This window comes from Chionomys nivalis, chromosome 3 (genome assembly GCF_950005125.1).
Source record: "Chionomys nivalis chromosome 3, mChiNiv1.1, whole genome shotgun sequence".
Taxonomy (NCBI): Eukaryota; Metazoa; Chordata; class Mammalia; order Rodentia; family Cricetidae; genus Chionomys; species Chionomys nivalis.
This window is the reverse complement of record NC_080088.1, coordinates 115,462,547-115,490,295: the sequence shown is the minus strand read 5'-3', so window position 1 is coordinate 115,490,295 and position 27,749 is coordinate 115,462,547.

Sequence of the window (27,749 nt, the reverse complement as noted above, 5' to 3'; positions counted from 1 at the left end):
ACATTCCCCTGAACTCTACTTTCTGGCTTATCTCTGGACTTTATCTCGTGTCTATACCACTGTGATGACCAGGCCCTCTTGACAGTTCCATCTTTACCTGGATCCCCTCCGAAGTCTTGATGATAATATTTTAATTGTTGACATGACCTGATTGGTCTTCAGATTATTCCTGCTCCTCATAGGTCTTGAGGACTTGATTCCTCTGTCACCAACCAGTGCTGTGACAGGTGGCTGTGGCTGGATTGTAGGTAGAACAATCCCAGCAGTCCCTCTCAAGGGAGTACTGTTAGGATCATAAGTGCCCTGAATGCTGCTCTCTGGAATTTTGCAGAGTAAGACTCCACTGGCCGTATGCCTCTCTGGTAGTCATTGGTGGCTGAGAAAGAATAAGCCACTTATTGCAAATTTTTCACGCCACTGAAAGACGTTCTCTATGTGTGGTTGGTCCTGAGTTCAAGTTTTGACCAATTCTGATGTTTTATAATGCCGAAGTCCTTCACCTACTATGGTGGTCTTCTAAACTTGGATAGCTTGAACTACACTTCCCAGAATCCTCTGCTCTATTTTCAATGTCACGCGGAGATTTCTGCAGAGACCTGATATGAAGCAACGGCAGTTCGGCCCTATAGTTCACATGAGGGCATTTTTTGGTTCAAACATGCTATTTCAGGTTCATATCATCAACGGTGAACCATCTTCCCATGAGCCCTGCCCTCCTCGGCTTCTCATTAGAAGGTCAGGTGTATATTTAGCTCTCTAGTGAAAGGTGCCAACTCCCTCTGGGGACACTAATATCATCAAGGTCAAAGATAAGAGAACGGAGGCCAGTTCTGTGGCCTTGAAAATACTAGGTTTTTATCATTCGATGAACCTCTCACCTCTCCCTTCCAAGGACTCAGTTTCTAGTGGTTGTCTATGAGTGGGACACTCTGGAATTATGCAGTGTGCAACCCTGTTGACTCTGGAATTATGCAGCGTGCAATCCCGTTGACTCTGAAATTATGCAGTGTGCAATCCCGTTGCTCTGGAATTATGCTGTGGGCAATCCCGTTGACTTTGGAATTATGCAGTGTGCAATCCCGTTGACTCTGGAATTATGCAGTGTGCAACCCTGTTGACTCTGGAATTATGCAGTGTGCAATCCCACTGACTCTGGAATTATGCAGTGTGCAATCTCACTGGCTATATGCCCCATTGACAGATTTATTGGTTGAGATTGCAGGCAGACACTGAACCCAGGACTGAGTACCCGATAAAGTGCTTTTGCCTGTCTTGCCTGTACTATAACAAGTTACCAAACTCCAACATCAGATGGCAGACAGCAGAAACCACTTAATCAACCTCATGACCGAGTAAGGTCACAGACCTGGGACAAGTCTCTCATGTGGCTTCTTCTTCTGAACTCTGAATGCTACACTTTCAGTGGGAAATATATTCCTGATAAATTCTGGGTTTTGGGGCCTATTTTGGACTCTACCAAACCAGAACCCAATGTAAGTAATGATTGGTAGGTGGGTACCCACATGAAGGCTACAAATGAGCCTGTTCAGCCATGAGTTATGATGGAAATAACACTTCATGTTGGGGGGGGGGAGAAAGAGGGACAGAGGGAATGAGGGAGAAAGAGACAAAGAATGACAGAGACAGAGGGATACACACAAACACACACACACAGAAAGAGAGAGAGAGAGAGAGAGAGAGAGAGAGAGAGAGAGAGAGAGCTGTGAATATATAAACATCATCTCAGTGTCTCAGGAATGAGCCTGGGATTGAGAGACAACCATTATTTGTTCACAGGGACTCACTGGAAGCCAGATACTTTGACCCTCCGAGCTAGAGCCTGCACAGAGCTAGCTTGGACTTTCTACTCTCTCACACCCCTGCCCAACAAGGCCTTCACCTTTGCTTTACTCCAGGTTCAGTGATGGATAAAATGGCCTGTTCTGGCCTCAGCTCAGAACCACGTGCCCATCTGTGATGAGAACACCCTGTAGAGTAGACATGCAAATCAAAAGACAGTTTCCATTTCCTGCGGGGATATTTATTTGAATATGCAAACAGATCCTGGTGAGATCACTTGATTCTCAAGGCAATGAGCCATCCTCCCAGGTAGAGATGTCAGTGACAGCTCCCCGTGGGACTGCCAAGGTAGCTGAGGTCCTGAGAGAAAGTTATTTGGCATCAATCTCAACAATGCGTTTATGAACAGGCACATAGTAGGTGCTAACTAATCATTTGGTCATCGTAGAAGGCGTTTGAGTGTGACAGTTCAAAGCACAGAATTTAGGGGTGGTGACATGGGTGTCAAACCCTAACTCTGCATTTCAGTAGACAGGTATGACCGTGTCAATAGCTTGATCTCAGCATTCTTCACTACAAAATGGGGGCAATAATAGATCTTCTGTGGAGGATGTTCAGAGGAGTCAATGGAACTGTGAGCCGTGCACAATGTTTGACAGCTAACAGAAGCACATGATGGTGCTGACGGTGGTGGTAAAGATGGCCGTGCTGGTAAGTGGTCGTGATGGTGAGGGTGTTGATGGGAGATAATGGTGGCCATAATGATTCTGGATCAATAACTAGTGGTGATGATGGTGGTGATGGTATGATGCTGGTGACAATGATTATCATGATGATTATCATGATTGATTATCATGATGACTGAGGTGATAGTGGTGATGTATGAGTTAAACATGGACCTATGGAAGCTTCCCTCATTCCTCCATCACGTGACCAGTGATAGTTCATTGGCCTCTCTGTTCCTCAGCTGGCGAGCACAGACAGAGAGTTTCCAATGCTGTTTTAGTGGCTTGCACACAATTGTTTTTTATTCAAGCCAGTGTTTGACCTCTGCACAGGGCCAGGAAAAACTCTGGGTCATGGAGAACAAAGCAGTCCTTTCCAGCCCAAGCATTCCCCGTGGGGGACCCAGCCATCATCCGCTCACTTGAATGGCTGGCCTCTGCCACGTTTGCAACAAATTCTTTATCAGAACCAGTCTCTCTCATTGGCTCTCGCACCCCTGTGCCCCTTTGTCACTTCCATCAACCCCTTTCCCGCTGGCTCCGTTTGACCTTTAATAAGCACCGCTCTTGTGCGAGGCTGCTGGTGAGTTGCTGCCGTCCCAGCATCTCCCCCAGGCCGCTGGCCTCCCTAGCCCCTGGCCTCCCTGCAGCTTGTAAGGGAAAATTACGTTTTAATCTATATCCGTTATTTCCATCCTCCGCCACCTGGGTTTTGGAGACAAGGGGAGGAAAAGGTGTTTTTATTTTCTCCTCCTTGTCTCTGGCCTCTGCTTGTGACCTTATCTTTCATCTATTCTTTTTGTCTGCACTGTACCATAGCTCACTTGGGGAAACTGCCCTTGAGACCTTTTGTGGTTGCTGCAGACCAGGGACGTCTACCCTGCCACGCTGCACCTGCTGTGACTTCTGCAGACGACGGAAGCCTACCCTGCCACGCTGTGCCTGTTGTGATTTCTGCAGACCAGAGAAGTCTACCCTGCCACGCTGCACCTGCTGTGACTTCTGTAGACCAGGGAAGTCTACCCTGCCATGCTGCGCCTGCTGTGACTTCTGCAGAACCAGGGAAGTCTGCCCTGCCACGCTGCGCCTGCTGTCACTTCATGCTCTTGTGCTTATTTTCACCCAACACAGAGTTCACTCGTCTGAGACCTTAAGGTGTATCCAGAGATCTCCATATCCAGAGCGTTTCATCACCCCCGGAGGACTCCTGTTCCCATGGAGCACTCCCTTCCAGAACTCCACTCCCAGGTCCCTCAAGCACCCTTCTGCTTTGTTTCTACAGGTTCGCCAGCTCTGGTCGGTCGTGAGCTGTCGAGGAAACACTAGGTGTGCTCATCATACAAAGTGATCCGTTTCACTGTGACACTTCCATACAGCATATACGATGTCACCTAATTTGCTTGTATTTACCCTCAACTCTCCCTCTTTTTTTGTGATTCTCCCACTGGGTCCCTTCCTTCCCACCAAAATAATCCTATGAGTATATTTGGGTTTTTTTTTTTCATTTAACAAGGTAGTTTCAAGGTTCATCTGTGTTGTACCATGTACCAACCCTTCATACTTTTTGATGATTTGATAATATTCAGTTGTATGGAAATACAGTATTTTGGTTTATCCAGCCAACCATTTATGGGAATTTGGGTGGTTTATGCCTTTAGTGCCTACATAATGCTGTTGTGAATATTGGCACAGACTTGTCTGAAGGTGTATTTCCAGTCCTTTGTGATGTGTACCAGAATAGACTGGCTGTGCTGTGTAGGAGTTCTTCATTTAACTGGTGGACTGTGCCCTACAGCCATGTTCTCTCACAGCCTTGCCAGTCTCGTTTTCCGGTGGCTTCCTTGGGTCTGATGGTTTTCACTTTGGGGGTTCTAACCGTCCTGGTGAATTTGAAATCTTGTGTGGTTTTGATTTGAATTTTATTAGTGACTAACACTGTACATTTCTCCATGTGTGTAACTTTAGGAGAAATGCCCAATTCCATGACTTTTTCCCTGCTTAAAGTTAAACCGTATGTTTAGCTGCTGTTTAATTAATTTTTTTAGAAATATCTTATTGTATCTTTGAGAATGTTGTGCAGCATAATTCACCCCTCCTTCTCTAACACTCCCAGATCAACCCTCTTCTCTACCTACCCAACTTTGTGTCTTTTTTTTTTTTAAGTCCTTGAAGACCAGCTAGTGTTGCTAACATATTTTTTGGAGTATGGTCTTCCAGTGAACCAGTCTCCCCATCAAATGCTACATTTAGAGACCACTGTCTCTCCCTTTCCTGGCAGCTAAACAATTGTCAATAGCTCCAGGGCTAGGAATAGCATTGTCTTCCCAGATCCCTCTCTGTGCTGGGAGTTTGTCTGTTTCGGGCTTACACAGGTTTGGTGCAGTACATGCTGTCCCAACTGCTGAGTGATATGTGCAGCCTCATGCTGTCATGACTGCTGAGTTCATATGTGCAGTTGAATGCCGTCCCAACTGCTGAGTTCACATGTGCAGCCACATGCTGTCCCAATTGCTGAGTTCATATGTTCAGTCACATGTGTCCCAACTGCTGGGAGCTGATCTGTGCAGCTGCCCTACTGTGTCAGAGACAATGCATACTTCTAGTCAGCTACCACCTCTGCTTGACACTCTTTCTACCCCTTCTTTCACAATGATCTGGGAGCCTTGGAAGGAGAGGATACAGTACACCCCTTACATTTAGGGCAGAGCCCTCTACAGTCTCTTGTCTGCACATTGGCCAGTTGTAAATTTCTGTGTTAATAACTATCTACTACAAGTAGAAACTTCTTTTATAAGGTTGATGCATAGGTATTATGAAAAGCCAGTAGGAGTTGGCTTTTATGTTCCTTTAACAAGATAATAGTAGTAGATTCTCTCTTAGGGCCTATGACCATCTAGCCATCAGTTCTTGGCCCAACAATGGTGCCAGGTATAGGTTTCATCTTGTGGAGTGGCTCTTAAACCCAAACAGAAAATGGTTGGTTGCTCTGATGATGTTCATGCCGCAAGCAACTATGTCTTGACTGGCCAATCATTATTGTAGCTCATAGAGTTCACAGCAAGGCATGGCTTCTGAATACTTTTCTCCGTTAGTAGTGTGCATGACCCCTTCAATGCCATGGAAACTAACTGGTACAGATGAAGCTTCAGGTCAGGGCTAGCCTGATCTCTCCATGTTCTAAGACTTGAATACAGAGAACAGTCAGCAGTAGGCTCTTACTGTTGGGTTCTGGAAGGTGGGTGACCAAGAGCAACGGCGGAACCCTGTACTGTTAGGGAATGCATGGGACCACACTGAACAACTCCAAGGAAGTATTTCTGGCACTAGGCTTTTTATTGTTTAGTCTCTCGTGCCTCGTGGGGGCACTGTCGAGACTCATGGGGTTGAGAGCCACTGTGTTAAAGAGAAAGGGCTAGAATATTTGGGAGCTGTCCAGAAGTGAAGTTTTAGCTCTTCATTCTCTCAGACACTTCCTCAGCAAGGCTCGGCATCTTCGTTAAGGACATGACATTTGTGATAGCTACAAGACACAAGTTGTCACATTCTGTCGCTTGGTGAGATTTGGAATTGGATAAGAAATAAATATACAATGCGAAAGCCACTGTGCTTTTCTGTGACCACCTTGGCGTCCCGAGTGAAGGGAGTGGCTCTAGATGTAACCAGTTCAGTATAGATGTGTTCTACCCCAGAACCGGTAGGATGAGGCTGAACTGGGAGGCCAATGATTCTGATAAACAGTATGAGAAACTAGGTGCGATGCCTATACTTGGCCTTGGTCCCGTAGACATGTAACACCCCAAAGGCTGATTTAATGAGCAAATGGAAGACTTTAATTTTATTATCAGATTTTTTTTGCAGTCTTGAATAAAGAGGAGTGACATTCAGAAGTGCCTCCTAAATCATCCAAGAGAGATCCAATTATGTTTGCTGTCGTTTGTGCTTTCTCTACTTAGAAGGATCTAATTTTATATAAATTAGTTACCTGAGTATGATAAACAAAAACCTCTCCCCCAATCCAACAAATGATCATTCTCCAAAAAGTTCAGTGCCGGAGAAACTCAGGCCCCTGCCGCATAGGCTGGTCTCTGTGAATCTGGGCTGTGTTATGTAATGATGTAATGTCACAGGTGCAAGTTGGAGAGTCCTGATAATTCGTCCCCGGCATTTTCAGTACAGCAACGGTGACATTTAAATTAGGAAGTCACCAGAGACCTTTTGTACACAAAATTTTTGGTAATGAATCGTTTCTAATCAATCTGCATTTAACACTTTCATCTCCCCAGGAAATGTGGGGGTCCCCTGCGGCAGACCCCCTGGGCCATCACTCACAATGAGTGTCGCTCTTGGACAGATCCAGCCCCCACACGCAGGCCTATTGAAGGCGCAGATGGGTCAAGTGATCTTATCAGGGCTTATTGTTTGTGGTTTGCATTGAAGAGGCAAGGAGACTCACTTTTTTTTGAACCATAATAGAAGTTTGGAAACCTAGTTGCTGTTGCTATTACACTGACATGACAGATCTTAGGCTAGCCATAATGACACTGCCTGTTCATCTTTTATACACCAGGTTTATTATCTATTTTTATTCTGGTATGTCTGTGTGTGAGTGTGAATGCCCGTGTGTGTGTGGAAGCCTCAAGTGTTGTTCATAGGTGCCTGCCATCCAGCCTGTTTAAGGAGGCAACATCACCAACAGGCCTGCGGTCTCACTAATTAGGTAAGCTAGACCGAATGCCCCTCAGGTGCCTCTGCATCCCTGTGCTTATCTGGGTCTTGAGGTTTGAATCAGGCCCTTCGGCTTGCGCAGGACAGACTTTCGTGACTGAGCTGTCCCCAATTCTGACAGAGAGGGGTTAGTACGTGTTTGTTCCCAGCTTATAGATGTGGAAGTCAAGGCTTGGGTATCTTGCTAAGAATCACTGAGTCAATGAACAGTCAGCCCACATCCTAGAATCATGCCACAAACTTCCCAGCTTCGTTATAGCTGGGCTGTATTGTTGGCTGGCGGCGGCTGGCTGTGAGGTAATAAGGTGCCCTGAAGCCCGTCTTTCTGAGCACTGAAAGGGCACACAGCTAAATGTTAAACATCATTATCTCCGGGTGGTTAATTATGGAAGATTTTTGCATGTGTTTATGATTTCTGTAATTAGACTTAAACAAAAGCAATAAAAGGTCTCCACATGTTTTTTCCTTCCATGCTCAGCCCCTCTCTCTTCCCCTGTGGCCTCAAGGCCAGTGCTGGGGTGCTATGTGAATATGAAGCTGGTTGCCCTCCTCCCCTTGGCCTCTTGGCTTTGCAATTTCAGCACAATTCTCTCGACTGCTTCAAATTTTGCTCTCATTCTATAGACTGAGTTGCTTGCTATTATTCACTTCCTAGAACAACTTATTGTTTCTTAGCTAGAGGCTTGAATAATAAAAAGAAAAGAGTTGGGTCCCAAAGTGTTTGCCATGTATGGTGTGTACCATATGTGTTTGCTCATGGCCTTGGCTCCCCTGAGTCAGGGCCGGAGTCTGTGGTGATGGGCAAAGGACCTAATTGGCTCACTGGGAGACTGGACTTGGAGAATAAATGGGGATGAGGCAGGCTATGTCACAGCCCAGAGACCTGAACTCCTCTGTCTCCAGTAGCCACCTGGGGAGTTGAGAATTTGTGTTTGAAGTGATTTCAGTGGGATCTATCCACGGACTCACTATGCAGGCATGAATTTATTCACAAAAGCAATATTTACAAAGTACCCACTCTCCGGGAATTCAGCAGTCGGGAGAAAACCCAGGCCCTGCTTTTGTCGACTTCACAAAGTGGAATCTGTGGGGAAGACAGATGTTGATTGAGGCGAGATGCGGGATGCTGTGGAAGTTTGTGGGGAGGGAGCTAAGCCTAGAGATCCGAGAGAGGAAGCTGTGCTTCAGTCGGTGTAAAAGCTTGCCTAAAAGGGAACTGGGTGAAGATCAGGGAAGGAAGCAACTCATGCTGGGGTTAGGAGATGTGTGTGGGGGAACCTGAAAGTGTGTGTGTGTGTGTGTGTGTGTATGTGTGTATGTGTGTGTGTATGTGTGGGGGGGAGAGGGTGCTGTCCCTCTGTAAGAAGAATGTCTAACACCCAGATGAAAGTCGAAAACCACAGTCAGCTTTGCATGGTATTCTAAGAATAAGAAGAAAGCTGCTCAAAGTTGAACTGAAAAAAACCAGAACTTGTGCCTGTGTGAGTGTGTGTGTGTGTGTGTGTGTGTGTGTGTGTGTTGGTGATGATGGTTTGAATAGGAATGGCCCCCATAGACTCATGTGTTTGAATACTTGGTCCATAGGTGTCTTAGGGTTTCTACTGCTGTGAAGAGACACCATGGCAGACACAGTTCTTAGAAAGGAAGACGTTTAACTGGGGCTGGCTTACAGTTTCAGAGCTTCAGTCCATGGTCATCACTGTGCGAATTGTGGTGGTGTGCAGGCAGACATGGTGCTGGAGGAGGAGCTGAAAGCCCTACATCTTGATCTGCAGGCAGCAGAAGCAACTGTGAGCCAAAGTGAACATGGTTTAAGCATAGGAGACCGCCAAGCCCTTCTCCACAGTGGTACTCTTCCTTCAGCAAGGCCACGCCTACTCCAACAAGTACTGCTTCCTATGATTCAGATACAAGAGTCTATGGGGACCAGCCCTATTCAAACCACCTCTCTAGGGAGTGGCACTACTAGGGGTTGTCCTTGTTATAGTAGGTGTGAAGGAGTTGAGGAAGTGTATCACTAGGGGGTGGCCTTTGAGGTCTCAGAAACTTAAACCAGTTCACTTCCTGCTGCCTGCAGATCAAGATATAAAATCCCCAATTCCTTCTCCATCACCATGTCTGCCTGCAAAGCCACCATGCTCCCCATTATGATGATAGTGGACTAAACCTTTGTAACTATAAGCCAGCTCCAGTTAAATATTTTCCATTATAAGAGTTGCTGTGGTCAGGATGTCTCTTCACAGCAATAGAAACCCTAAGACAAAAGTTTAACGCTATAGACAGTTTTTTTAATTGTTGGAGACAGAGTCTTATAATATAGTCAGTCTCAAATGTGCCATCCCCCTGCTTCAGCCTTCCAAGTGCTGGGATAACAGGCATGTGCCGCTATGCCTGAATTTCTTTTTAAGAAAGAAACCAAGCATAAAAATATAATAAAGAGACGGAAATGTTCATTGCTCTGTTTTGATCGGTATGCACTGTAGAAACTAGCTGTATATTATACGGAACCAAATAAATATGCAATGCTTGTGTGTTGACCCAAACTTCAGAACACAGGCTCTGTTTGTAAGGCCATCACCAAACAGAGGCAGTCAGAACTGGGAATGAGGCTACATCCTGGAATGGAGGAGGCTCTTGTTCTAGCTGTAACATAAAGGCTGGCTTGTCGGGGTTTCTGTCCCACCCAATACCCCATAGCTGGCAAGCCCCAAAGAAAATCACACAGCGTCTATATTAGGTTATTACCTGATTGGCCCATTAGCTCAGTCTTCTTATTAGCTCTTGTAGCTTATATTAACCCATTGTTTTTATCTATGCTAGCCACATGGCCCGGTACCTTTTACAGGGGGGAAGGTCACATGTTGCTTCTTCGGTGGTCTGGGCTGAACTGTGGGAAGAGCTTCCTTCTTCCCAGAATACTCCTGTTCTCATTGCCCCGCCTCTACTTCCTGTCTGGTTGACCAGCATATACTTCCTACCTGGCCAATCAGCGTTTATTTAAAATATGATTGACAAAATATAGACAATTCTCCCGCACCACTAGCCTTGTTCCATTCATAAAATGTTTGTGCAGCACCCACCATATCCCAGGCATAGCTTTGTGGGACATAAGCAGAGACTAGGAGAGGCTCTGGCCATGTGGAACTACAGCCCACTGGAGAGGAACTGAAACCAACATCTGAGTCAATAAAAAGAACTTACAAGAGGGGTATCAGGAGCTGTCAGCAGGTGAGGTGAAGGAGTGAGATACAGAAATACAAGAGGGTGCTGTTCTTTTTGCCAGGTGGGTGAAAACCTTCATAGGTTGGGCATAACACGGAGGGCTATGGAAAAGTAAGTCCAACCTGGTCATCTCCTCCCCATGAAGACTTTGGGTGGGAGGCAGGCAGAGCTGAGAGCAATCCTCCTGGTTCACACAGACTCGTGACCTTGGGTGTTTAACCTTGGTTGTGTTCCATCGTTCCCGGGTCCAGTTACTTACAGTTAACTTGCTCAAACAAGGGCTCTCACCCCATTCTTGTAAACAGCCTGACAGAAACAAAGATATTCCAAAGAGACCCTTGTGTCTCTCCATCTATCAGGCTGGTGATACAGTGAACCTCAAGAAATGGGAATTTTCCTCAGAATCTCATACTGGAGGGCAGGAAGGGCTTCAGCCAGGAGGGAACTTGGCTTCTGGAAAGAGATTTCACACAGTTCAAACAACTCACCTTCCAGCATGAGATTGACATCCAGACAATGGAGGATCCCTCCTGGGTAGGATGGCCTCTGGTGGGGACCACTTAGGTGTGCACAGACCTAGTCCTCCATGTAATCTATCTCCAGTTCCCTAAAGACAGACTTAAGGGGTTCACCAGACTTCTTTGTCCCTCTTCCTAATGTGACCACATCAAATAAATCTCCCCTTCCTGCCTTTTACTATTAATTTTATTGTCTTAAAATTTTGTTGTTTTGAAGAAAGAATGGTTGAACTTGGCCTTTGGGGGTATAGGCTCTGTCTCCAAGTTCAGTACCGTTCTGGGGCATTCCCATGCTGATCTATAGTTCTTTGGATGGGAAGTCGTGTGTGTGTGTGTGTGTGTGTGTGTGTGTGAGAGAGAGAGAGAGAGAGAGAGAGATGTATTGTGATATGTGTGTGTGATGTGTGATTGTATGTATGATGTTTGTGTGATGTATATATGATGTGTGTATGTCTGGTGTGATATGTGTATGTGATGTATATGTGTGTGATGTATATATGTGATGTGTGTGAGTTTGTGTTCATATTCATATGTGGTTTGGGCACAAGTGTAGGTGTAGGTGTGCATTTACATGTGTGAATGAGTTTGCAGAGGTCAGAGGTTGACAGACATTGGACATTTTCCTAGAGTGTTTTCCATCTTATATGCTCAGGCAGGGTCCTCTCACTTTGAATCCAGTTTGGCTAGCCTGGCTATCCAGTCCATTCCAAAGATTCCCATCTGGGCTCTTGAGTGCTGGGATTAGAGACGGGCCAACGCATCCACTCCATATTTATGCGGATGCTGAGAGACCAAACTCAGTCCTCACACTTGCGCCACAAGTGTTTTATCCACTGAGCCATCTCCCAGCCCCAGCAGCTCCTTTAACTTCACCTCTTTTTTTGCTCTCCTCCGTGCATGTGTTTATTGACCTTTTAATTTTAAAACAGAGATGAGCTGATCACGGGCAGGGTGGAAATGGCACCAATGCCCAAGCACATTGCTGCACTGTATTGCAGAGATGGAAATCTCCAGCGTCGATTAGGGAGGCTGCGTGAGGCTCTGTTCATTAATCAGAGCCTCCTGATAAAGTCTGCTGCAGCCAGCGTGGTGTGTTCTCTTTCCTTTCTACAGATATAAAACACTATCATTGTCTTTATCGATCTCTACTGCTATTATTATCAGGACACACTTCCCCTTCACACGCTCTGTCCTGCAGCCTTGAAATCAGAATGGAGAGCTGCGTAAGGGTTTAATGTCTGAGGTTTGTGCTTGTCACAACTTGGAACTCAGAGGCCACATGACCTTGGACAGATCACTTCATTTCTCTGAGCCTCAATATTGCTGACACATTACAGTTTGATCCAACACGCTGCCCCATGGGCTTATATGTTGAACACTTTGTTCCCCCACTGATGGCGTATTTTGGAAAGCCATGGAGTCTTACAGGTCCTTGGCTGGTGGGTGAAGGTCATTAGAGCAGGTCTATGAATGCTCTATCTGGTCCCTAAGTCCTTCACTTTCTGTACCTGGTTTCTCATGACACAAGAAGCATCTACCACACACTCCTAATATGGCAGCCACCGTGATGGGCTGCAACCCTCTGAAACCACGAGCCATGATGAATCATCCATCCCTTAAATAGTTTCTGTCCAGTACTGTGGTCATGGTGTCACATAAGAGCTACTCAACAGTCGGGCCTACTTCCCTGGGTGGTTGAGAGTTCCCCAAAATGTCACATCTAAGAATGATCGAGAGTCTTCCAGAATGCATATGCAAATCATACACAGTTCAAATCCGAAAGACAGGGGATGGGGCTTCCCAAGAGATGCCAAGCAAAGGGTCCCTTAGGATGCCCGTGGGAAGCCATCACCCTGCCCCTCTGTTAAGCTGGTTCCTTGTACCATTTTCAGCCTCTGCCTCTGCTTCAGCATCTATGGTGAATGTTCCTTATGCCACAAGGCTGCTCTCCCTTCTCTGCGTTTGAAAGCATCTTTCCCGTGATTGGCTGTGCAAGCTTCTCTCTCCTCAATCAAGTGACCTTTTACAGACAGAGCATTATCCATTAGCTCTGTGAAGATGATAGTGTCCCTGGTGCTGCTGCGAAAGGTCCTCCTGAGATGTAGTTGTCTGGGAGAATTTTCAGGTTTTAGTCGGCAAACCATTAACCACTCACCCGAGCTTGCGCTCTGGGTCTCATTTTCAGCAGCTGGGGCTTTATCTTCCATCTTCTGATTTCTTGTGGCTTTGATTGAGAAGACATTATGGATTCCTCAGTGAAATCACAGTATTCAGACCCTTCTTCCTTCCTGTCCTTCTCCCCCCCCCCCCGTTCTTCCTTTCTTCCTCCATCCACTAATTAAACAAGAGTCCATGTCACAGCTGTCCACGGGACAGTCACTGCATTCACTGACTTCTCTCCTCGGCAGGAGCTCAATAAATGTCTTTGGAATTGCTGTCACATTGGTGAAGATCAGCTCTAGCATTGAGGATTTCTGCTGGCTTGATAGGCAGGGTGTGAGTGGGTGTCAATGACCCAGCGGCGTCTTTCATCCGAGCTGATGATGCAGTGGCCATCTCTGAGGCACGGTCAGCGAGGACACAAGATCCCCTTTATCTTCAATGCAAGTCATGCTGCATGAAACTAGAACCCTGAAGTGCCCAGCGAGGAAGAAAGAGATGCAGATTTTCATATTTGTGACAAAACTCCTGTCAATCACACCGCCAAGTGAATATCTGAGCTGTGAGATTGTATTTGTTTCCAACTTTTCTATCAGTGGGAAATACCTGTGCCCACCAGAGATCAGCCCACACATATGCCCAAAGACAGGGGAAAAGTCTACCTAAAATTAGAAACAGAAACCTGAGTTAGCCTGCCATAGGTGTAATAATTTACACTATGTCTGTTTCCAGTACCAGGTGCTGAGCTCCTTATCCCTCACAGAATGTTTCCTTGTCAACTGACATGATCCAAGGGCAGAGCTGGCCTCATGGATGATGTCAGAACCCACGGTCGTCACAAGAGACATAAGTGGCTAAGTGACCACAGGTTAGATATATCATTCTCTCCAATCACTTTACAGGAGAGACATCATCACTGTCTTTGTGCCATGGTTGAAGAAATTGAGACACACGGAAGCTCAGGGACATTCTCAGGCAAGTTTCAGGACTGAGATGTGACCCCCTTCTATTCTCGGAAAACTCAGGGTAGGTGATTACTGAGTCACCAGAAAATTTAGACTGCATTGACAAGATCCAAGGTGGTCATTAGTTTATTTTGGGAATGGTCATTTGAATAAAACGAGTGGTCGTATTCTCTCCCACATGCACTTGAGTTAGAAGCTAACATCCCCGTAAGTTCTGAGAACCAGCCATCCTGGATGTGAAGAAGGCACAGCCAATGCGTTCCACAGGCTGTGACTGTGGGATGAAGAAACAGAAATATGCCCAGAATGAGGGGCACCAGTGCAAGGTGGCCAGAAGTGAGCACCCCAAACCTGGGGTAAGATAAGAAAAGTTGTGTGTTGGAAGTACTCCTCCACAAAAGGGTGGGCTGAAAGCATGTCTTCTAACCCGTGTGAACTCTTTGATTCTTTCTATAAAGCAGGTAGAGGAATGTATTGAGTTCCAACAGAGGAATTAATTAGCACAGCGCCCCCCCCCCACTACCATTCTAAGCACCATTAGCGAGCTATCAGCATCACTCCGCTGGCTTCTCAGCACCTTGTTCACGATGCTCTGTCCTTTAGCGATTTCTGAGATATCGGTGAAAGGAAGAACCCACCTGTCTTCTCCAGCTTAGGTCTTGGAAAAACTGGATAGAACACAAACCCATTCAAGACAAGCTCCCGAGCCATAGGTGGTCACTCCTTGGCTGTCCTTCCAAAGGAGGACTGAGCTATCTGCAATGCGGGCCATTGGCAGTATGGCACTCATCACAGTTTTAACGTTAGGTGTAGCTTTCTCCACGCCATGATAGGAACAATTTGTAAGCATGCGCACATGAATTTTAATAAGGAAGCTGGGTGCGGTGGCGCACACCTACAATCTCGGTACATGGAAGGCCACAGCAAGAGCACTGGCACCAGTTCAAAGCCAGTCTGGGTTACATGGCATCTGTCAGGTCGACAAGGCCTACATAATAAGACCCTGTCTCTCAAAAAGTAAATGACATAAAAAACAGGCCAGTGGTTCTCAACCTTCCTTGTGCTGCGACCTTTAATACGGTTCCTTGTGCTGTGGTGACCCCCAACCATACGATTATTTTCATTGCTACTTCAAAACTGTAATTTTGTTACTGTTACGAATCATAATATAAATATCTGATATGCAAGAGCTCTGATACACAACCCTATGTCATTTGACCCACTAACAGGTCTTTACCCATAGGTTGAAAAATGCTGGAATAGACTCATGATTTTATTCGTCTCTCGTTGTAAGTCACAGAAATTGGCTCACGAGTATGGGACGTTCTATGCATTATGGTGCTGTGATCTCCAAGTGATGCTTTGCAATTCCTCATGTTATTATGTTTAGTGAAGAAAAGGAAATAATAGCCCAGCTCTGACGTAGGAGGCACCATCACGCGGAAGACTGCCCAGGAGTGGGATGTCTGCGGGAAGGAGATAGCTAACTATGATACCGTGGGAGTCTGAGCTGGGATCCACAGGGTCATCAGAGAAGAGAAAGGGGGGCTGGAACTCTTCACAGAGAGGGTCTGCTTCAACCATCCAGGGCAGGGGTACATTCAGTACTCATGGTTTGGGGTGACTGCTGAAAAGTAGAATGAAGGAATGGGGTTCCTCGAAGGATGCAGTGGGGGCTGGGAGACAGCTTTGAAATAGAACTGGAACATTAAGGATTGCAGAAATGGAGATTTCTGCTTTCGAGAAAGATTTCTGTTTAAGAACACCCACATTCTCTCTTCTTATGTGTTCATGTTCCTCTTCTGTGGTCGGTGGTGACCTCTGCTTTCATGTTCAGGACAGTGTGCCGTCTCAGACACTCCGGTCACCTCGCTCTTTCCACGGGTGTGCTAACAAATGCCTTGTCATCTGCAAGTCCATGGCTTCTGTATTCGTAATGCCATCTCCTCTTAACTCCCCTCCAGTGTCTGCATTTAAAGTGCCCCAGCCCATCGGCTCCCCTGCAGGCTCCAAAGGCCCCCTGCACACTCTCTTCTCCATCCTGCAGTGGACTGCCAGCTAGGCTTCCCTCCAGGCATGGCATTTCCTGAGAAGGTCTGAGAGCTGGAGTGGGAGTGTAGAGGGGAATGAGGGAATATTGTTTCAGAGATGTAGGGATCCTGGTACCAGGTCACTGGTGAAATCTGCAAGCTCTGAAGACCGCTGGAAAACTTCCCGTGTCTGGCTTGGCCGGTAGATGCAGGTGTTTCCACACTCCGAGGGTGGTGGAAATGACCCCTCCCTATGAAAGATCAAGAACATGAAGAAGAGGAGGAAGAGGAAGAGAAAAAGAAAGAGGACTAAAAGAAGAAAATGGAGGACCAAGGAAGAGGGAGAACGGAGGAGGAGAAGGAGAAGAAGGAAGAAGAAAAGCATGGAGGGGAAGAAAGGGAAGCAGGAAGTGAAAGCGAAGGAAGAAAATATAGAAGACATTGCTTCTCAACCTTAGTCCAGATGAACCTTTGCCTCGCTAATATGATCTGTCCAAATTAGCCATCTCTTTATCTTGCCTTTGGGTGGGGTAAGGGGTGTTTCCTGAGTATGGCTGAGCAAACTTCTATTGCTGATTCCCCCGCTGTCAGTCAACTTCTCCAACCAGCCCAGTAGATTACAGTCACCTTGAAAACACCAAGTCCAGCAGTTAGTTGGTGCCTGGAAGGATAACAGATGCTCTGGGTACCTTATGCAATCGGTTTCTGTGGAAACAAGGAGGTTTTCCCGGGTCCTTCAGTGACAGAGCAGCCTGGTCTTTTCCAGGTACAGTTGAATTAGTATGAATTCTCAGGAAATCCTTCTCATAATAACCAAAGAGCTAACCAGGCTCCATAACTTAGGAAATAAAACAGCCACCTACTTTAGGTTGTATTGGCGAAGTTGGTTGCAAGCCCCAGAGCACAGTCTAGGAAGACACACAAGAGGTGAGTCATACTGCATGTGGCTTGTGTAATAGTTTCACTGTGTAGCAAATCCCCCACAGATCAGTGGCTTCAAATAATACCATCGTATTAACTTATCCAGAGGTCATGGGGAAATTCACAAAAGATGGCCTGACATTAGCTGGGTGTTTTGGTAATCTGGGGTTAGACTGGAGAAGGGTCCCTTATCTCCTCACTCCTTAGTTGAGGATTTAGTTCAAGTTAGTCAGTTCCTGGGTACAGGGGGTAACCAGGCTGTGTGTTTCTTATCTTCTAGCAGACTCACCTAAGCTTGTTTGTAAGAGAGAGTGGCAACACGCTTGACCTCAGTCTCTTGGGCTGGTACCTTGCAACGGGCACACTTTCATTTCTGCCGCCTTCTCTTAACTAAAACCAGCTGCAAGCCCATCCCACGCCGAAGATGCTACTTGATGGAAGGTGCCACAAGAATGTATCCCAAGAGTTTGAAGCACAGGCAGAGCCAAAGGGTGGTAGCTCTTTTTGCAATTGATCCACCACAGACCTAAAGAAAGCAAATGAGTTTCGTGAGATATAAAGGCCGTGGAGAGAGTTTTATAATCCACGTAACAGGCCCCCAACCCTAAGGCAGAATCCTGCTGCCCGTAAAATGCTATGGTGATGCCCATGGTGCTTCAGACACCTTCAGTGTGTGTCGAACAGAGTCAGAAAGATGAATTCAAACAGATGGAAGGGAAATGCTAAGATATGCCCGAGGTGGCAGAGACTCAAAGCCAGATTCTCATTCTGTCTCTGCCTCTACCTCCGCCAGCTGCTCGTGCCCCCAGCTCCTCCCTGATGGATCAGAGCTTTTCCAGAGGGCTCTGTTCACTTCTGCCATTACCACACAGGTATTTAATATGGGGAAATTTTAATCACGTTTGTTTGCCCATGTTTTCAGCCTCACGACAAATCATTTTTAATGGGAGATCAGGGGGTGGAAGGAAGATGCAGCAAATCTTGGCTGACGTTTTTATCGCCAGCTTTGGAGCTTCCGTCTCAGGGCTGGGTTTGCTACCAACTGCAAATCACCCTGACTGAATGAGCTCCATGGGAAACGGAAAGAAGGACCAACTCAGGGTTCTCGCTGAGAACTCAGGAGGCCTTTCATTTGCCTACCATCCCCTCAACAAGAACTGGGGGACAACTACTTCACCCTAGGTCTCATCCATTTTAACCTTTCTTGTAGTCAGAGATGAGAGCCCTTCTTGCCCATGGGGAGACAGACACTTGAAGTCTTCCAGGGTTTATCCAAGGTCAGTCGGAGTAGCCATGGAGTTGGGCTGACCCAGGTCTGCATGTGTCCTGAGCCTGTGTCCTTAATCACGGCACCATGATGCCCTCTTCCTCCACCCAAATCACGAGACATTCTGAATTTCTTGATAAGCTTTACCTCCTTCAGAGGAATCTATTTTCCTAGAACATGTTTACATATACAGAGAGGCTCAGCTCAGCATAGACAAATATGCTAGTTATGGGTGGTGATGAGCCAAGCCAAGAAGTCAGGATTCTTGTTTGGGAAATGCTGGGAATGAGACACAGGGCCTTGGTACACACTAGGCAATACTCTGTCACTGAGCCACATCCCTAGTCCAAGAAGGCAGGACTCTTGACAACATACCAGGGTTTTCTTGATTATAGCATATATCCCCCTCCTCCCGTGGTCCCTTACCTTCCATGAATGAGGAAGAGTCCTACTGACCCTGGCTCTGAGTAAATCCTCACCTGGATCATTGATCTTTCTGGTGGAAATACTATTGGTTTTTTTAGGACTTCAAAGATCTGAGTTTCTAAGATGAAATTGCGCTAATGTCAAGTCATGTACTTTTTGCTTTGTTTTTCAATTATACTTACCTTTGGTAAAATTTCAACTACACCTGGACCATTTAAAAGCCATTTTCCAAGACAGCATAACACTTTCTGGATACTTCAGGGAGCGACTCTCAAAGATGAAGACTTCCAAAGGAAACATTCAAAATCACACGGCATATTCTACTCTTACCCTACTCACTTGTGAAATGTTATGTATTGCTGAGGAAGTTCTCAAAAGAGTCCTGGAAGAGAAATCACAGTCAGAGATGTAAGTAAGAACCAGGAGATGCTGCCTACATGAAGAGATTGGAGCGCATCCTTCAAGGAGCTGCGGTTTGAATGTGAATTGTCTCCCTTAGGAGCATGTGTTTGGATACTGGGTCTCCAGTTGGTGGTGCTGTTTGGGGAGGTAATGAAACTTTTAGGAGGTGTGACCTTTTTGGAGGAAGTATGTCATGTAGATGACACATGGATCTTTGAGGGCTTATAATCTTTCCTCCTTTCCAATTGTCCTCTCTGCTTCCTGTGAACAGAGGAACTTAACCAGCCACCTACCTACCACTGCTGTCTTGCCTTCCCCGTCATTATGGATTCTCCCTCTGGAATCTGAAGCTGGATTAGACCCTTCTTCCTTAAATTGCTTTTTGTCATAGTGTTTTATTGCATGGACAGAAAATTAACTAGCGCAGCGATTGGCCACATTAAATGCTAATGGCAAGTGGAACAAAACTAAGGATTGCTGCTGAATTTGGTATTCTGAGGTTCTTAGGACTTTGATGGCTGTTTTGATGGAACCCCAGGGTGATTTGCACCCTTGGAGGAAGCAAAGCGGGAGAGAGTAGTAACAGAGAGCATAGTTTTGTTTTCTAGAAGGTTCACTGACCGGGAAAAGGTTGGAGGAAACTTCTACTCTTGGAAGAAACCAGGCATGACAGACTTCTTTAAGAAAGGGAACCGTGAACGTCTTGTGAAGTATCTACCCAAGCAGTGAGCTGGGGTGTGTAACGGGGGGGGGTTCAGTGAATTGAATGGGGTCTTTCTGAAGAAATGAGTGAGTTCCAACAGCTTAAGGAGGTAACACTAGAAAGCGGGGGCAGGGGTAGAGGTCTTAAATAACTGTTTATTGAGGTCTTATTGACACAGTGCAAGATCACGAGTGCCTACTGTATAGGGTACTGAGGGGACGTGAGGCAAAGCCTCCATCTTACTTTCTTAGGCAACTGGAGACATGCCGTCTAAGTCGGTTCTTCGTAGACAAGCACATGTGTTCTTCAGAGAAAAGCTCGAGGTCTTGAAAGCCTAGAGAGCACAAAGGGCCTTCCTAGCAGAGAGGACAGTGCTAAAGCGAGTGGAAGCAGACTTGGTAGGGATGGGGAAATGCAGGTGTGCTTGGGAGTGAAGAGCAGCGTTCCCAGTGCAGATGTTGAGCGACTCGTGTTGCCCTGAGGAATTTGATACTTGGAGAGCTAGTGGATGTGAGGGAGACATACCGAGGAAGGGTCATGAAGCTGGAGAAAGGAGGGGCCAGTTATGTGCTTGAAGGACACAGAGTGACCATATTGCAGCTCCAGGGTTCATTAGTTCTAGTGATTCACTCTCTTTCCTGGAATGATTGACACCGCTTTTGCTACTATGCGTCCATCTATTTCTGACTCCTTATTGATCCCATCATCCATGTAGATCCATTCATTCATGGGCTTTAAGGCAGACCATGTGACTGCCTTGTGTATAATCTCTCTAGTGACTTCGCGTTATAGTTAAAGGAAAGTCTAGACACCTTTGCCACAACTTACAAATCCCCATAAAATTTCTATCTCGTCCTTAGCCTCAACCTCTTGCCCTCTTGGTTCCATCTAGTCCCCTTGCCCTGACTAACACAGCCTGTTATAACTCCATCACTTTTTGCCTGTACCCACCTCCTCTGGTCTCCCTGCCCCATCTCCAGCCATGTGGCCAGCATGAGAGTCACTCTTTGGACTCCAGGCAGCTTTCCTTTAACTCTTGACACTCATCACCTCTCCCAGTTCTCGGGGCTAAGTATCTCAAGTTTTTCTTCTGTGGAAACTGCTCAGAAAGGGAAGTTTACACTTCCTGGCCTAATTGTTTGACTGGTGTTCCTCTCCACTCCATGAGAGGAGAAATGGTGTCTTATTTCTCTCTCACACACCATAGAATCCAGGACCCAACACTTGATCTGATACATAGTAGTCACTCAATAAAAACTTGATAAATGGATGAATGATTGGCTGGATCTTCAGGTGCCTCCAAAAGCCATTATAGCCTTAGAAAATCCAAGACAGCCTCATTGGACCACGAGCAACCTTCTTCTCCCCAACATACCCACACGATGTTTTTTTTTTATTATTATTATTTTTGTGTAAGTCGATCAACTCCCCACAACCCCATGTGCATAAATATGCCTAACCCCAACACTAGTAAGCACATCGTTTAGACAGGAGAGCCGACACACTCTCATCAAATCCGGGAAAACAATCCTTGTTTCTTCAGCACGCATGTTTATTGATGATGCAGATTAAACTTTAATCATATTGCACAGTTTCAATTCCCAATTGAAATTGAAAGTCTGAGCCATGTACGGGTTTTTATTACCTTCCACTTACGCGGCTGATGGAAGCGATCGGAGGGGAGCCATCTTCTGGAGGCCTCAGGTGGGGTGGCTGGGCTGTAAATCAAATTAATACTGCAATGTTGCTGAAGTGGTAATGTGTAATAGGAAATGAGAAGGGTTAGGGGCGATTTAGAGGATGTGGCACCTCATTGTCAAGGAGGAATGGCGTATGATGGGATGAGACTCCAAGGTGCAGGGCGGGGTTGGTACCTCCAGTTACCTCCTTGTGAGCAGCAGGCATTTTTTATAAACTATGGGAAATTGTATTCAACCACGTTTTCAAAACAGTTGCGAGGTGAAAGTCCCTCCTGGGGAGGACCAGGAGCCTTTTACACATGAATGTTTTTAGATGGGAATCCCTCAGGGCAGCAGACAAGGCTGAGGGGGAAGACAGCTGAGTTGAAAGTCCAGGGAATCTTGTAAAGCTGTTAGTCATGTAATGACGCCTGGGGCTAAAAAGGTGTGCATCTGTGTTCCCACACACTCAGGCATCTTTCCTTGTGACTCGTGGCTGAATGGTGAGCTTAAACATCAGATCTGTCTCACATCTGTGGAGGAGGCAGGGTTAATGAAGTTACCATGGAGATCAGACTGGTACTAGACCACGTAGTAGAACCTTAGCACGTCTCTGACAACATGTATTGTTCATTGAGTACTTACTGCGTTCCAGTCTCTGGTTGAACACTTGTCATGCATTTAACAACAAGTGAAGTAAGATGCATTCACGATAAATGCACGTGACGGTCCCTCTCAGTCAGTCCTGGGTTCAGGGTAATTGCCTGACATGTTCCGATTCTTGCTTATGGTTGGTGACCTTGCTGCACTATTCGTGTGAGATGGGAAGCATCTGGGCTGAGACCATGCAGCTGGAGGTGGTCAGCTCTGACTGACTTTGAGATGTTTGCCTCTGACTTCGGAACATTCTGCCTCATTCAGAAAACTTTGACATATTAACGCTAATTATTTCCATCCTGCTATTCCATATAGTGCCAATCTATTGCTCTCTTGGCCTCCCCAGATCTAGTTACTGCTACTCTTTTTTTTTTTTTTTTTTTTTTTTTTTGGTTTTTCAAGACAGGGTTTCTCTGTGGTTTTGGAGCCTGTCCTGGAACTAGCTCTGTAGACCAGGCTGGTCTCGAACTCACAGAGATCCGCCTGCCTCTGACTCCCAAGTGCTGGGATTAAAGGCGTGCGCCACCACCGCCCGGCTACTCTATTTTGAATATACTCAAAATACACAAAATAAAAGCTTACATGATATTTATGTTATATTACCTGCTTGGGTCATAGCTCTCTTTATATACACAAACATGGCTTTTCCCAAGTAAATCAATGCTATGCACCAATCAAAAATATTTTAGAAAATACATTAATATTTTTAAAGAAAAATTTTACTCTGAGAAAGAGACCCTTGAGTAAACCCATCTGCTTTGGGAGAATCAAGGCCCAGTTGATCCATGGCGGATTCAGTGTGTTGAGCAGTTGAAAACCGAATGGCGGCCAGACATCTCTGAGACTGGAAAATTGCGTATACAGTGTCTATATGGCAGTAGGCTCTGAGGATGGGAGGGTGGTGAGATGGTACCCTATCTGCTGGGAATCCCAAGTCTGTTTCAGGGGTTTGTCCAGCATTCAGTTGGCTTCACTGAGAGCCTCCGTTTTGCAGACATCTTGTTCTAAGGTTAAGACTCACCTAGGTATAACATTATCTTCCCTTGTGTGGCTTTGTGCATGCTCAGATCTGTCATGTGCACCACGGGAGAGGCTGCCTGAGCTCGCGCTTGTGCATCTTTACAGAGCCTGACTTTCTTCTGTCACTCAAGAAAAATGGTTAACAGCTCAGTCCCAGACCCCGCCCCCACAGCTCAGCCCCAGCCCCTCCCCCACGGTTCAGCCCCAGACCCCGCCCTCACAGCTCAGTCCCAGACCCCACCCCCACAGCTCAGCCTCAGACTCCGCCCTCCCAGCTCAGTCTCAGATCCCGCCCTCCCAGCTCAGTCCCAGACCCCACCCCCACAGCTCAGCCCCCAGACCCCGCCCCCACAGCTCAGCCCCCCCAGACCCCGCCCCCACAGCTCAGTCCCAGACCCCACCCCCACAGCTCAGCCTCAGACTCCGCCCTCCCAGCTCAGTCTCAGATCCCACCCTCCCAGCTCAGTCCCAGACCCCACCCCGACAGCTCAGCCCCCAGACCCCGCCCCACAGACGGTCCCTCCACCCCCAGAATATAGGTAAAGAAATGGGAAGGGACACTCTGCTTTAAGTCTTGTAATGCTATTAGTATTATTGTAATGACACCTGGTACTAAAATAGGTGTGCATCTGTGTCCCCACAAACCCTTGTCTTGCAAGCCAAAAGATAAACAACTCCGTCGGCTTCAGTTGTCAGAGACGAAGCGCCAAGAATTTCATTGGTATGCTTGGCCGGGGCGTCTTACTTGATTCTCAGAAAAGGCCTTGAAGGAAGGAGTATAAACCACGCTTCATGGAAGAAACCTGTGGACAGGTTAAGAGGTCTGTGGAGAATCTCACAGCTAGACTCTCTGGAGACAGATGTGCAGGGCACGTGACAAAGCCCACGCTCTTTCAACTCCATGGCGTTGCCTCTGTCTTATATGGGTTTTAAATTATCTTACCGTTCGGAGGAGTCATGTATACAACAGCCTGTGAGGGTCCCATTTTGCAGATGGGGATGACGAGGTCCACTGGAGGATAAGAGACTTCGGAGATGGTCCCGGGACCCAGGCTCTTGTGTGATTTCATCCACTTGAGTATGGGTGGACAGGATGTCACTTCCATGATCAGATTACTACAGACTGTGGCTTCTGTCCTGCTGGTGGACTCTTGTGGGTACCTTCCCAGTTTGAAGGTGTTCAGAAGCCTGTGTGGTGAGCTCCCAGGGGTGACTGACAGCCAGTGACTATGAAACTGCTTCAGTCCAAGCATCCTTGAGGATCGACTGTTGCCAGGCTTGAATGAGTGTGGAAGCAGCTCCGCTTTCTGTCAACCCTTCTGTGTGACAGAAGCTGTCACCGTTACAGTGACGACATGGGCTCGAACGAGAGGATGTAACTTGGCTGTGAACATTTTCCTTACCCATAGCATCTGTGGAATTGTAAACGTGTATTGTTTTCAGCCTCCAAGCTCTGGAGTTATTTGTTACACAGCCGTAGATGACCAATACAATTAAAGAAGATTAATTTAGTTGCCCAGAACCTAGACCTGATAGCAGGGAGTAGATTCTAGAACAGCTCCATATGTAACATATTCCACATCTTGATGTTTACTCTTTTATTTATCTATTTTTATTTATTCATTTATTTATTTATTTATTTATTTATTTATTTTTTGAGATGAGGGTTCCTGTAGCTAATGATGTCCTTGAGTTTCTGATCCTCCTGCTCCCCATTCCTTCAGTGCTGGGGTTGTACCTGTGGACCATCACCCCAGGTCTCTGTAACAGTGGGGACCAAACCAGGGCACTGTGTATACTAGGCAGGCACTAGGAGCTACATCTCTAGCCTGTTGTTTTCCAGCTTTTACATGCATGTGTTTGCGTGTTGAGCATATCCCCCCATGCCTTCCTACCTCACTTTTACCTGCCCACTAGTCTCCTTTGTTTCTATGATAATTTTATTTCTGCTTCTACAGTGTGTGTGTGTGTGTGTGTTTAAGAGAGAGAAGGGATAGAGGGAGAGAGAGAAAGATTTTATTATTGAAGATCTTGTTGTAAGACCTGAAACTTTTAGCATTAGAGTAAGAAGTAGGAAAAACACTGTGAGGTGTAGGCATAAGTAAGGACTTTCTCAATAAGCCTCTAGTCGCTCAGGAGATAAGAATGGCCATTGACAAATGGGACCTCATGAAAGCAAAGCATCTGCACAACAAAATAAACAAGCAAAGTGTCGGCCACAGAACGGGAGGCCATCTTTGCTGGCTACACATTGGACAGAGGCTTAATAGCTCAACTATACAGAGAACATAGTCTACGCCTTTACACAACAATAACACGCCTGATCCATCGTTCAAATGGTCTCCTAAAGAGTCCACGGCTATAAAACGCATAGCAGTGTACCGTGCTGAGTGTTTATTCCTGTTATTACAGCAGACGGTTTTTTTGGTACCCTCAAGACATGGGTAAGGAAAAGAGAGAGCCCTGTAAGCGGGGAGGCTGAGGTGACATCCATGGTGGCCCTTGAGAGTGACTGCATCTCCTCACTAACAACCATTAGTTTTTACCAAAGAAGGCATTTAATGAAATGTTTATGAGCCACTGTCTGGGAGGCTGAAATGGCACCCCCGGAAGGTCACCGCTGCAGGTTAGTCTTCCCATCACTCTCAACATTTCTCAGGGAGTCCCTGAGACGGGGAGGGCAGGAATTGTCTGAAACTAAGCAGACATTACAGGAGGGCAAGTGTTGGTTTGAGAACTCCAAGCCACACTCCCCGGCTGTTATTGTCCTCAGGAAGAGCGGAAATAAATTGGGAGAGTCAAATTGCTGTATTCTGAATCTTTTAGACACTGTGTGCTGCCAGTCCCTGACTTGGGGGACTGTCTTAGCTTGTATTTCTGCCGCTGTGATAGGCCAAAAGCAACCTGGAAAGGAAAGGGTTTATTCTCCCTTTACAGCTTGCGGTCCATCATCCAGGGAAGTCCGGGCAGGAACCTGGAGTCCGGAGCCTGCTTACTGGCTTGTTCTTGTGACTTTCTTAGACAGCCCCGGGCCACCTACTCAGAGGTGACACTGTCCACCGGCTGCCCCCTCCCATTTTAATTAATCAGGAAGTGATTGTGGTCCTCCCACGGCCATTAATCAGAAAAGTACTCCACAGACATGCCTGCAGGCCAATCGGATGGAAGTGGCGATTCCTCAGTTGAGGGACCGTCTTCCCAGAGATGTCTGTTTCTATGAAGTTGACAGAAACTTTGACAGAGAACTAGAGGGAAAGGGAGGGCTTAGTGCTGCCCTCAGAGGCCTAGTTTCTGTGTCCCGTGTCATCAGGGACTCCTATAATAACGGAATTATATAATTATTATCAGAAATACCTATATTCAGGCAGAACTGGGATTCATTGTCCCAGGAGCAGACAACCCATGAAACATATTCCATTTCCCTATTTGTGTCGCTGAGCAGCACGAAGCTGAGGCACCTGTGTCTACATAACAGCTTTTATTAGCTTTTCTTGGCTAGTTTTTAAAGTCTGCCCAGTCCTGTCTCATTCCACTTGTTTTAACCTCTTCTGATGAAAATTCGCTTTTCTCCTTGCTATGTGTAGACACTCAAAACACTTTAAGACGTCTGATGTGCAGCTGCCGGCGTTTAAGGAGAGACAGACCCGTTCCGGCATTATGAGAATCTGATCAATTCCGAGTGTTTGAAGACACCCGCAGCTGGTCTGTTTGGAGCCTAGCTTGGAATGTCAAAACGTATATCCACAGAAGTCAGCGCCCAAGTCTCTCTCTTATTTGTTATTGCTTCTACATTTTCATTATATAGTGTGGGTTGTTATGGTGATGGGCAGCCAGGATATTGAGAGGCTCTTGGAGAAAATACATTGCCTGTGTGAAGTGATTGGCTTCTCAGTCAGGTTGGGGAAGGCAAACAGAACTGCACCCGTGTTCTAATCAGTCGAGGATCACAAGGTTAATAAAATCTCTAAACTAAATGTTATTTGACTCCTTTAAGGAGTTCGGAGTTTTAATGGGTCGTGGCAGAGGGACAGGAAGTGTCTCCTATGTACACAGGGGTGTAGTAAGGTCTTTGGCCAACTATGATCTTCTTCTGGCCACATTCAGACAACCACCTTTTTTTTTGTAAATAAAGTTTTATTAGGATGATCCATGTGTATTCATTGGTGTTTTACATGAGATTGCTCTTGCACATAGCGGTGGGGCTGACAGTCATGATAGAGACGGGAACATCTGCAAAGCCAGAAACACTTATTTCTGCTTCGTGAAATAAACATTTTCCCAGTCCCTAATGGGGACATGGCTGAAGCTAACGGAAGTCCACTCAGTGAGGCTAGGGGACCTCAATTAATACCGCGTTGTCTTGGCTGACTAGTCCAGGGGACTCGAAAGCACCCATACCATGTCAATGTTTATTGCCTGTAAAGTGTGTCAAATTTTAAAGTTTTGTTCACTTTTGTTTTATGTACATCAGTGATTTTGTCTGCACGTGTATCTGTGTTAGTGCACTCGGTGCCCATGAAAGCCGGGGG